We start from the raw sequence: 13190 nt of genomic DNA, 5'->3' as shown, positions 1-13190 counted from the left end.
CGAAATCTAACTGACTGCAACCCCTGCAAAGGTAAGTAATTTAAACTTACCACTCACCTCCCGATAGGCTCAGCCCCTGCCGGTATCCAATGGCTGGCTGCTGCAATTGAAATTGACAAATCTACTCACCAGCTGAAGTATCCCAGCTCCCGCCGAAATCCAACTGACTGCAACCCCTGCAAAGGTAAGTAATTTAAACTTACCACTCACCTCCCGATAGGCTCAGCCCCTGCCGGTATCCAATGGCTGGCTGCTGTAATTGAAATTGACAAATCTACTCACCAGCTGAAGTATCCCAGCTCCCGCCGAAATCCAACTGACTGCAACCCCTGCAAAGGTAAGTAATTTAAACTTACCACTCACCTCCCGATAGGCTCAGCCCCTGCCGGTATCCAATGGCTGGCTGCTGCAATTGAAATTGACAAATCTACTCACCAGCTGAAGTATCCCAGCTCCCGCCGAAATCCAACTGACTGCAACCCCTGCAAAGGTAAGTAATTTAAACTTACCACTCACCTCCCGATAGGCTCAGCCCCTGCCGGTATCCAATGGCTGGCTGCTGCAATTGAAATTGACAAATCTACTCACCAGCTGAAGTATCCCAGCTCCCGCCGAAATCCAACTGACTGCAACCCCTGCAAAGGTAAGTAATTTAAACTTACCACTCACCTCCCGATAGGCTCAGCCCCTGCCGGTATCCAATGGCTGGCTGCTGCAATTGAAATTGACAAATCTACTCACCAGCTGAAGTATCCCAGCTCCCACCGAAATCCAACTGACTGCAACCCCTGCAAAGGTAAGTAATTTAAACTTACCACTCACCTCCCGATAGGCTCAGCCCCTGCCGGTATCCAATGGCTGGCTGCTGCAATTGAAATTGACAAATCTACTCACCAGCTGAAGTATCCCAGCTCCCGCCGAAATCCAACTGACTGCAACCCCTGCAAAGGTAAGTAATTTAAACTTACCACTCACCTCCCGATAGGCTCAGCCCCTGCCGGTATCCAATGGCTGGCTGCTGCAATTGAAATTGACAAATCTACTCACCAGCTGAAGTATCCCAGCTCCCGCCGAAATCCAACTGACTGCAACCCCTGCAAAGGTAAGTAATTTAAACTTACCACTCACCTCCCGATAGGCTCAGCCCCTGCCGGTATCCAATGGCTGGCTGCTGCAATTGAAATTGACAAATCTACTCACCAGCTGAAGTATCCCAGCTCCCGCCGAAATCCAACTGACTGCAACCCCTGCAAAGGTAAGTAATTTAAACTTACCACTCACCTCCCGATAGGCTCAGCCCCTGCCGGTATCCAATGGCTGGCTGCTGCAATTGAAATTGACAAATCTACTCACCAGCTGAAGTATCCCAGCTCCCGCCGAAATCCAACTGACTGCAACCCCTGCAAAGGTAAGTAATTTAAACTTACCACTCACCTCCCGATAGGCTCAGCCCCTGCCGGTATCCAATGGCTGGCTGCTGCAATTGAAATTGACAAATCTACTCACCAGCTGAAGTATCCCAGCTCCCGCCGAAATCCAACTGACTGCAACCCCTGCAAAGGTAAGTAATTTAAACTTACCACTCACCTCCCGATAGGCTCAGCCCCTGCCGGTATCCAATGGCTGGCTGCTGCAATTGAAATTGACAAATCTACTCACCAGCTGAAGTATCCCAGCTCCCGCCGAAATCCAACTGACTGCAACCCCTGCAAAGGTAAGTAATTTAAACTTACCACTCACCTCCCGATAGGCTCAGCCCCTGCCGGTATCCAATGGCTGGCTGCTGCAATTGAAATTGACAAATCTACTCACCAGCTGAAGTATCCCAGCTCCCGCCGAAATCCAACTGACTGCAACCCCTGCAAAGGTAAGTAATTTAAACTTACCACTCACCTCCCGATAGGCTCAGCCCCTGCCGGTATCCAATGGCTGGCTGCTGCAATTGAAATTGACAAATCTACTCACCAGCTGAAGTATCCCAGCTCCCGCCGAAATCCAACTGACTGCAACCCCTGCAAAGGTAAGTAATTTAAACTTACCACTCACCTCCCGATAGGCTCAGCCCCTGCCGGTATCCAATGGCTGGCTGCTGCAATTGAAATTGACAAATCTACTCACCAGCTGAAGTATCCCAGCTCCCGCCGAAATCCAACTGACTGCAACCCCTGCAAAGGTAAGTAATTTAAACTTACCACTCACCTCCCGATAGGCTCAGCCCCTGCCGGTATCCAATGGCTGGCTGCTGCAATTGAAATTGACAAATCTACTCACCAGCTGAAGTATCCCAGCTCCCGCCGAAATCCAACTGACTGCAACCCCTGCAAAGGTAAGTAATTTAAACTTACCACTCACCTCCCGATAGGCTCAGCCCCTGCCGGTATCCAATGGCTGGCTGCTGCAATTGAAATTGACAAATCTACTCGCCAGCTGAAGTATCCCAGCTCCCGCCGAAATCCAACTGACGGCAACCCCTGCAAAGGTAAGTAATTTAAACTTACCACTCACCTCCCGATAGGCTCAGCCCCTGCCGGTATCCAATGGCTGGCTGCTGCAATTGAAATTGACAAATCTACTCACCAGCTGAAGTATCCCAGCTCCCGCCGAAATCCAACTGACGGCAACCCCTGCAAAGGTAAGTAATTTAAACTTACCACTCACCTCCCGATAGGCTCAGCCCCTGCCGGTATCCAATGGCTGGCTGCTGCAATTGAAATTGACAAATCTACTCACCAGCTGAAGTATCCCAGCTCCCGCCGAAATCCAACTGACTGCAACCCCTGCAAAGGTAAGTAATTTAAACTTACCACTCACCTCCCGATAGGCTCAGCCCCTGCCGGTATCCAATGGCTGGCTGCTGCAATTGAAATTGACAAATCTACTCACCAGCTGAAGTATCCCAGCTCCCGCCGAAATCCAACTGACTGCAACCCCTGCAAAGGTAAGTAATTTAAACTTACCACTCACCTCCCGATAGGCTCAGCCCCTGCCGGTATCCAATGGCTGGCTGCTGCAATTGAAATTGACAAATCTACTCACCAGCTGAAGTATCCCAGCTCCCGCCGAAATCCAACTGACGGCAACCCCTGCAAAGGTAAGTAATTTAAACTTACCACTCACCTCCCGATAGGCTCAGCCCCTGCCGGTATCCAATGGCTGGCTGCTGCAATTGAAATTGACAAATCTACTCACCAGCTGAAGTATCCCAGCTCCCGCCGAAATCCAACTGACTGCAACCCCTGCAAAGGTAAGTAATTTAAACTTACCACTCACCTCCCGATAGGCTCAGCCCCTGCCGGTATCCAATGGCTGGCTGCTGCAATTGAAATTGACAAATCTACTCACCAGCTGAAGTATCCCAGCTCCCGCCAAAATCCAACTGACTGCAACCCCTGCAAAGGTAAGTAATTTAAACTTACCACTCACCTCCCGATAGGCTCAGCCCCTGCCGGTATCCAATGGCTGGCTGCTACAATTGAAATTGACAAATCTACTCACCAGCTGAAGTATCCCAGCTCCCGCCGAAATCCAACTGACTGCAACCCCTGCAAAGGTAAGTAATTTAAACTTACCACTCACCTCCCGATAGGCTCAGCCCCTGCCGGTATCCAATGGCTGGCTGCTGCAATTGAAATTGACAAATCTACTCACCAGCTGAAGTATCCCAGCTCCCGCCGAAATCCAACTGACTGCAACCCCTGCAAAGGTAAGTAATTTAAACTTACCACTCACCTCCCGATAGGCTCAGCCCCTGCCGGTATCCAATGGCTGGCTGCTGCAATTGAAATTGACAAATCTACTCACCAGCTGAAGTATCCCAGCTCCCGCCGAAATCCACATTTGGAAAGGTTGCCTGAAAACCATCATGTACAGGTCTGTATAAATCCCCTGATGATCTCAAAGCAGAGCTCATCATTATCGGTGAAATTAATGAATATAAGAGGCAACAAATCGGCAGGTCGAAGTCATCAGACAAGTCACCAAACCTTTTGATGGTGTTATGGGAGCGGCGTTTTCAGAACCTTGAAATGTATCATGGAGTTCAACCAACCTCCCCTTTTAATGTATTGTTGCTTTTGAAGCACACAGCTTTTCACAGTAACTTCGTTGAAGCCTACTCGTGACAATAAGCAATTTTCATTTTTTTTTCATTGTTCTCCAGTTGTGGTATTACAATTATGGACACGTGGGTTTTTAAACACAAAACCATGTTTATTCCATGAACTTAACCTTTAAAAATAAACATTGGATCTCTTAACACCCCTTACTTCAAAGATAACCCTGAAAACAATGCAACACTACCCAATCCTGCAAACTGTTTTTTTTTGAATATCCAAAAAACTTCAACCCTTCAAAAATAGGAGCACAACAGGTTACATTCAATATATTTGGGCAGCACGGTAGCATTGTGGATAGCACAATGGCTTCACAGCTCCAGGGTCCCAGGTTCGATTCCGGCTTGGGTCACTGTCTGTGCGGAGTCTGCACATCCTCCCCATGTGTGCGTGGGTTTCCTCCGGGTGCTCCGGTTTCCTCCCACAGTCCAAAGATGTGCAGGTTAGGTGGATTGGCCATGATAAATTGCCCTTAGTGTCCAAAATTTCCCTTAGTGTTGGGTGGGGTTACTGGGTTATTGGGATAGGGTGGAGGTGTTGAACCTGGGTAGGGTGCTCTTTCCAAGAACCGGTGCAGACTTGATGGGCCGAATGGCCTCCTTCTGCACTGTAAATTCTATGATCTATGATTTATAGTCTTTGGATTTGCAGAAATCACCAGACCAGCTCTTTTCCTTCATGCAGCTCTCAGCAAACCAGCCAGGCACTTTTCAGCTGCTCTCTCAAACTGAAACTAAAAGCAGAAGTGAGCTCAGCTCAGCTCCCCCCACCCTCTGACATCACTTCAGTAATATGAGCTGCTCCATTACTTAAAGGTACATTGCTTAAACATCCATTTCTTAAAGGCACTCTCACATGACAGTGGATATTGTTGTTGAGGATGAATGTGCAAGTTTGGGCATTGCTCAATACTTCAAACCCTTTAAAGTAAAGTGCCAAACAGTCTTTTTGCCTAGCTTTGTCATCTTGCATCGCCATCAACTTGCTGCATTTTTGACTTCCAGATTCCTAGTGTCTCTTCATATTGATTGGGGCTGAGCTGTCTCGCTTTCAATGATTCACAAATAAGTCTTCAAAATCTTCTGTCGAGTGAAGCCTCCTTAAGCAAAAACAGCCGATGTCTGAATTGCTCATGGTAGAGGGGTAGTCGTCAGAAATTGTGAAAAGAATTGATGTGAGGATGAGTCGAAGTTCACTGCTAAAATCCGATCAGAGTAACTGGCTGCTGCCAATAATTATCAGGAAAGCTGTGATGCCGATGGATGGTCAGTCAGACAAGCTGGGTATCATCAAAGACACCAGAGAGGGAAATGAGTGACACCAAAACAGGCAGTAAATTCACATGCAAAAACAGCAAGAATAAAGAAGATGTTAGTTGCTGCCCAGTCCTCCCACTCTCAGCCCTGCCTGGCTGGCCTCTGGTCAATTTGCCCTGCTCCTGCTCCCCGATTCCCTAAGACATGACTCCAAAGCTTACCTGGCCTCCCATCTCCCGACTGCTGCTCTGCTCATCTCTCGCTCGAGTGTTTGGACCTCGACTCGTGACGAATGTGTGTGCTCCTGGATGCCTGCTGCTCACCCCAGCCCCCTCACTCTCAGCCCTGCTGTCTGGTTGGCCTCTGGTCGTGTTGCCTGTTCCCACAGGCCGCTGCTCAATTCCCCAAGAGATTACGCCAGCATTTGCCTGATCATCTTCCCACCTCCCAACTACTGCTCTGCTCATCTCTTGTTTGGGTGGCCAGGGTTCAAGCTTCAACCCTCGACGAATGTGTGTGCTCCTGGCTGGCTGGCTGGCAGCTGCTGCTAGCTATCTGGCCCTCCCTCCCTCTCTCACCCCAGGTCTGGAGGTGAAGAATCACCCCCCTGCTCTCCTCGGCGCTTCACTGAAGCCTTTGCAGGCTCGCACTCCAATGGTAGGTTGGCGATCCAACTTTTACCTCAGGCTGCCCACAGACCAAATGCCAGAAATCTGGCAGCTGCTTTACACCTTTACTCAATGCAAGTTCAGAAACTTCACATTAATTCAGGGGGTTCGTGTTTGAATTGCCCTAGGTCTCCACCCCCTCTCAACGTCTGGCAAGCTGTTTTCCCATTCTAAAGGGGAGTCCACCAATCAGAGGCCAATGTTGTTCTGTTTTGCCTGCTCGTCAGCAAACCTATAGCTACCAAGGCTCTGATTGGTGTTCCCACAACAGTCACTTCCACATATGGAGTCCTCCTATTAGCTGGGGTTCCATATTGCAGCATGTATGTTTCATTGAAATTTCCCCTCTGCTCTCATGGATGCAATGGGGACGGCGGTGTGTTCCTTACCTGTGCGCATGACTGGCATAGTCCTGCTTTTTCTTCTATCTGGGCATCAATTCCTGGCCACCAAAGGTTACTTTGTGCTAGTTCCTTCATTCTCCCTGTATCTGGGTGACCATAAGACAAAGGAGCAGAATTAGGCCATTCAGCCCATCGCATCTGCTCCCCCATTCAATCATGGCTGAAATGTTTCTCATCCCCTTCCTCCTGCCATCTCCTCTAATTCCCTTATTAATCAAGAACCAATCTACCTATGTCCTAAAGACACTCCGTGACTTGGTCTCTACAGCCTTCTGCGCAATGAGTTCCACAGATTCACCACCCTCTGGCTGAAGAAAGTCCTCCTCATCTCGGCTTTAAAGGATTGACCTTTCGGTCTGAGGTTGTGCCTTTGGGTTCTAGTTTTTCCTACATCTTCTCTGCATCCACTCTACCTAGGCCTCTCAGTATTCTGTAAGTTTCAATGAGATCCCCCTTCATCTCTCTAAACTCCATAGAGTACAGACCCAAAGTCCTCAACCTTTCCTCATATGACAAGCCCAGGGATCATTCTTCCGAACCTCCTTTCGATCCAATCCAAGGCTAGCACATCCTTCCTTAGATACGGGGCCCAAAACAGCTCACTATGTTGCAAATGGGGTCTGACCACAGCCTAATACAGCCTCAGCAGTGCAACCCTGCTCTTATATTCTAGCCCTCTCAAAATGAATGCTACCATTCCATTTGCCTTCGTGTAACTGCTCCAAAACGTTTTGTTGTAAATTTGGTGGAATAATTACTAACGCCCCCACAACAGACATCCGCCCTGAGCTGCTAATTTGAGTCTCCTGGAAATGTGTGATTTTAAGCAGGATGTTTTCCTGCTGTCCTTCCCATTTATACCATTTCCAGTAACTGCCATCACAGGATTATTTCTGGTATGTCTTTTGGCTTGAGCTACAGTCACTGGAACATTCTCAATCTGTGAACAGTAATCAAACCTGGGACCCTGGTGCTGTGAAGCAACAGTGCTAACCAATGTGCCGCCCATGTACCAACACTTCTGACTTTTTCAGTGCTTCTTTTGCAGACTGATATGCTTTTTCACATTCTGGTGTCCATTTCCATGCCTGTTGGCACACAGCAAAGAATGTAAGTAAGGGTTTCAATAGGGTTGCCCGATTCTGAATGAATTTTCCATAGTAGTTGATTAAACCTACCAATGATATGGCTGGATGGCTGGAGTAATAGCAGATGTACTGGCGGGAAATTTCCAAAATTCACTGAACACTGGGGCAGTCCCAGTGGATTGGAAAACAGCAAATGTGACGCCACTGTTTAAAAAGGGAAGTAGACAAAAGATGGGGAATTATAGACTGGTTAGCTTAACCTCTGTCGTGGGGAAGATGCTTGAGTCTATTATCAAGAAAGAGATAGGAGGGCACCTCGATAGAAATTGTCCCATTGAACGGACGCAGCATGGATTCATGAAGGGCAGGTCATGCTTGACGAATCTCTTGGAATTCTATGAAGACATTTCGAGCAAGGTAGACAAAGGGGACCCAGTGGATGTGGTGCACCTAGATTTCCAAAAGGCCTTTGACAAGATACCGCACAAGAGGTTGCTGCATAAGATAAGGATGCATGGTGTTAAGGGTAGAATACTAGCATGGATAGAGGATTGGTTGTCTAACAGGAAACAAAGAGTGGGAATAAATGAGTGCTATTCTGGCTGGCAATCAGTGACGAGTGGTGTGCCTCAGGGATCGGTGTTGGGACCACAATTATTTACAATTTATATAAACGATTTGGAGTTGGGAACTACGTGTAAGGTATCCAAGTTTGCAGATGACACAAAGGTGTGTGGCAGAGCAAAGTGTACTGAGGACTGTAAAACCTTAGAGGAACATTGACACATTGAGTGAGTGGGCAAAGGTCTGGCAGATGGAGTATAATGTCAATAAGTGTGAAGTTGTGCATTTTGGTAGGAGTAACAATAGAATGGATTATTACTTAAATGGTAAAAAGCTGCAGCATGCTGCTATGCAGAGGGACCTGGGTGTACTTGTGCATGAGTCACAGAAGGTTGGTCTGCAGGTGCAACAAGTAATTAGGAAGGCAAATGGAATTTTGTTCTTCATTGCGAAGGGGATTGAGTTTAAAAGCAGAGAGGTAATGTTGCAGTTGTACAAGGTGCTGGTGAGGCCACACCTGGAGTACTGTGTGCAGTTTTGGTCTCCACACTTGAGAAAGGATGTGCTAGCACTAGAGGGGGTGCAGAGGAGGTTCATTAGACTGATTCCGGAGTTGAGGGGGTTATCGTATGAGGAGAGGCTGAGTAGATTGGGATTATATTCACTGGAATTCAGAAGGTTGAGGGGGGATCTAATAGAAACATTTAAAATTTTGAAGGGAATGGATAAGATAGAAGTAGAAAGGATGTTTCCACTGGTAGGTGAAAGTAGGACAAGAGGGCATAGCCTCAAGATTAGGGGGAGCAGATTTAGGACTGAATCAAGGAGGAACTTCTTCACTCAGAGGGTGGTTAAAGTATGGAATTCCCTACCGTAAGGAGTAGTAGACGCTACTTCATTGAATATATTTAAAGATAGGGTAGATGTTTTTTTGAAAAATAAAGGAATTAGGGGATATGGCGCGAATGCGGGTTAGTGGTTCTGAGACCACGAATAGATCAGCCAGGATCTTATAGAATGGCGGAGCAGGCTCGAAGGGCCGGACGGTCTACTTCTGCTCCATGTTCTTATGATATGAAAAAAAAAATGGAATGAAAATCGCTTATTGTCACAAGTAGGCTTCAAATGAAGTTACTATGAAACTACTGTGATATAAGTTGAGTGACATTCATTGATCGTGGAGCATCCAAAATGGCTTCCATTTTTTAGATGCTTTGTATGAAATGAATGAAATGAAATGAAATGAAAATGAAAATGAAAAAATGAAAATTGCTTATTGTCACGAGTAGGCTTCAATGAAGTTACTGTGAAAAGCCCCTAGTCGCCACATTCCGGCGCCTGTCCGGGGAGGCTGGTATGGGAATCGAACCGTGCTGCTGGCCTGCTTGGTCTGCTGTAAAAGCCTGCGATTTAGCTGAGTGAGCTAAACCAGCCCCTTACTGGCACTTAGACCCTTACTGTCATTTACATGTCCTAGATATTGTATGGATGTTTGAAAGAAATCACATTTATCTTTCCTGATAGATAACCCAAACATCTGAAGTCATTTCAGTGTACTAGACAGAACACCCAATTTTTTAAAAAATTCATAACTGTGGGGAAAGGATACTTTGCTCCATGACTGACTCCATGCACAAATTGGAACATGGTATATTAAAACAAACGTTATTACCAACACAGGATTAAATTAACCTTAACATCATAAAGAAATAGCTTCCAACTACCAGTTAAATAACGCTTCACAATTCCAAGAGCCGGTGCAGACTCGATGGGCCGAGTGGCCTCCTTCTGCACTGTAAATTCTATGATTCTGTGAACTGCTTTTTATCTCTACTCAAGCAAAACCCATATCAGGTCAAAATCCACTTGTAAATATAGTTAGCAAACACAGGGTTGCCTGCTGTACACGTGATCAGAGTTCCTTTTGAAAGACAGATTGGCGAGAGAGAGAACTCTGGTCAGCAACCAGCCTGCAGGTGCTTGTCTGTGTCAGACTACTGTTTAACCTGCAAGCCTTTGGCAAAAAGATCCTGTCCTGTTCACAGGCAAATCTTCAACTCACTGTTTTGAGAGAAGCTGCTGGTCTGTTCACAGACAGATCTTTAACTGAACTCAACACCTGACTGCTTCGGCCCCAGATTCCTCCCATTAACTGCATCATCTTACTAAGGCCAAACACAATGCATGGAATTCTCCGTTCCTGCGGCTAAGTGCCAGCACCAATGGAGAATCCGCGGGTGGTTCATGACGGGAAAATCAGCGCGAATCCCTCACCAATTGGGGGCAACACGGTAGCATTGTGGATAGCACAATCGCTTCACAGCTCCAGGGTCCCAGGTTCGATTCCGGCTTGGGTCACTGTCTGTGCGGAGTCTGCACATCCTCCCCGTGTGTGCGTGGGTTTGCTCCGGTTTCCTCCCACAGTCCAAAGATGTGCAGGTTAGGTGGATTGGCCGTGATAAATTGCCATTAGTATCCAAAATTGCCCTTAGTGTTGGGTGGGGTTACTGGGTTATGAGGATAGGGTGGACTTGTTGACCTTGGGCAGGGTGCTCTTTCCAAGAGCCGGTGCAGACTCGATGGGCTGAATGGCCTCCTTCTGCACTGTAAATTCTATGATTCTAATTCCTATACCAATGAGGGGCTGGCACCAGTGCCGTGTGAAACACCCACAGACTGCACGGAAAACGACCAGAGAATCACCGGGTCCCGGGGCCACACATGAGCAGTGCTGCCATGCTGCTCCGGTCACGCCAGAAAACAGCCATGGTTTGCAATGGAGTTCCTCCGGGGTCAAGTTTGGAACCGTGCTCTTCCTGACGTATATTAATGACCTTGTTCATAGAACATACAGTGCAAAAGGAGGCCCTTCGGCCCATCGAGTCTGTACCGACCCACTTAAGCCCTCACTTCTACCCTCTCCCCTAACCCAATAACCCCTCCTAACCTTTTGGGACACTTTGGGCAATTTATCATGGCCAATCCACCTAATCTGCATGTATCAGAGTAGGAATGTCAGGATAGATAGGATGAATGCGTGGCTCGAGAGATGGTGCAAGAGGGAGGGATTCAAATTCCTGGGGCATTGGGACCGGTTCTGGGGGAGGTGGGACCAGTACAAACCGGACGGTCTGCACTTGGGCAGGACTGGAACCGATGTCCTAGGTGTTTTCTAGAGCTGTTGGGGAGGGTTTAAACTAATGTGGCAGGGGGATGGGAACCAATGCTGGAAGTTGGAAGGTAGTAAAACAGGGACAGAAACAAAAGGAAGTAAGGGGAAAAGTGCAAGGCAGAGAAGACATAGTCAGAAATCCATAAGGGCGACAGTACAAGGTACAGTGACTGAGGGGAGCACAGTGAATAGGCCCAGTAATAACAAAAGGAATAAAACTGGAGATGTTAAGATTCAAAACAGAGGTAAAAAAACCAACATAAGTGTACTTTACCTGAATGCTTGTAGTATTCGGAATAAAGTAAATGAGTTGGTGGCACAAATCATCGTGAAGGACTATGATTTAGTGGCCATTACTGAAACATGGTTAAAGGATGGTCACGACTGGGAGTTAAATATCCGAGGGTATCAAACTATTCGGAAGGACAGAGTGGATGGTAAGGGAGGTGGTGTTACTCTGTTATTTAAGGATGACATCCGGGCAATAGTAAGGGATGACATCGGTGCTATGGAGGATAAGGTTGAATCCATTTGGGTGGAAATCAGGAATAGTAAGGCGAAAAAGTCACTGATAGGAGTAGTCTATCGGCCACCAAATAGTAACGAGATGGTGGGGCAGGCAATAAACAAAGAAATAACTGATGCATGTAGAAATGGTACAGCAGTTATCATGGGGGATTTTAATCTACATGTCGATTGGTTTAACCAGGTCGGTCAAGGCAACCGTGAGGAGGAGTTTATAGAATGTATCCGCGATAGTTTCCTAGAACAGTATGTAATGGAACCTACGAGGGAACAAGCGGTCCTAGATCTTGTCCTGTGTAATGAGACAGGATTGATTCATGATCTCATAGTTAGGGATCCTCTCGGAAGGAGCGATCACAATATGGTGGAATTTAAAATACAGATGGAGGGTGGGAAAGTAAAATCAAATACTAGTGTTTTGTGTTTAAACAAAGGAGATTACAAGGGGATGAGAGAAGAACTAGCTAAGGTAGACTGGGAGCTAAGACTTTATGGTGGAACAGTTGAGGAACAGTGGAGAACCTTCCAAGCGATTTTTCACAATGCTCAGCAAAGGTTTATACCAACAAAAAGGAAGGACGGAAGAAAGAGGGAAAATCGACCGTGGATATCTAAGGAAATAAGGGAGAGTATCAAATTGAAGGAAAAAGCATATAAAGTGGCAAAGATTGCTGGGAGATTAGAGGACTGGGAAATCTTTAGGGGGCAACAGAAAGCTACTAAAAAAGCTATAAAGAAGAGTAAGATAGAGTATGAGAGTAAACATGCTCAGAATATAAAAACAGACAGTAAAAGTTTTTACAAATATATAAGACAAAAAAGAGTGGCTAAGGTAAATATTGGTCCTTTAGAGGATGAGAAGGGAGTTTTAATAATGGGAAATGAGGAAATGGCTGAGGAACTGAACAGGTTTTTTGGGTCAGTCTTCACAGTGGAAGACACAAATAACATGCCAGTGACTGATAGAAATGAGGCTATGACAGGTGAGGACCTTGAGACGATTGTTATCACTAAGGAGGGAGTGATGGGCAAGCTAATGGGGCTAAAGGTAGACAAGTCTCCTGGCCCTGATGGAATGCATCCCAGAGTGCTAAAAGAGATGGCTAGGGAAATTGCAGATGCACTAGTGATAATTTACCGAAATTCACTAGACTCTGGGGTGGTCCCGGTGGATTGGAAATTAGCAAACGTGACGCCACTGTTTAAAAAAGGAGGTAGGCAGAAAGCAGGAAATTATAGGCCAGTGAGTTTAACTTCGGTAATAGGGAAGATGCTGGAATCTATCATCAAGGAAGAAATTGCGAGGCATCTGGATAGAAATTGTCCCATTGGGCAGACGCAGCATGGGTTCGTAAAAGGCAGGTCGTGCCTAACTAATTTAGTGGAATTTTTTGAGGAAAT

At 46.6% G+C, this 13190-nt stretch overlaps 1 long non-coding RNA gene across 3 annotated transcripts in view; it reads right to left on the bottom strand.

Moving 5' to 3' along the window:
* Positions 1-13190, bottom strand: part of LOC119963196 — a 52881-nt gene that overhangs the window by 18345 nt on the left and 21346 nt on the right. For 2 of the 3 annotated variants that reach the window (XR_005460049.1, XR_005460051.1), the window contains exons 4-5: positions 6426-6526; positions 4886-5391 (exon numbers count right to left, since the gene is read on the bottom strand). The exons of the other annotated variant lie outside the window; for it this stretch is intronic. This is a non-coding gene — a long non-coding RNA (uncharacterized LOC119963196). Of the gene's footprint in view, positions 1-4885; positions 5392-6425; positions 6527-13190 lie in introns of those variants that run through there. 3 annotated transcript variants of the gene reach the window in all.

This window comes from Scyliorhinus canicula, chromosome 3 (genome assembly GCF_902713615.1).
Source record: "Scyliorhinus canicula chromosome 3, sScyCan1.1, whole genome shotgun sequence".
NCBI lineage: Eukaryota > Metazoa > Chordata > Chondrichthyes > Carcharhiniformes > Scyliorhinidae > Scyliorhinus > Scyliorhinus canicula.
This window is presented reverse-complemented; position numbering and strand designations above follow the sequence as displayed.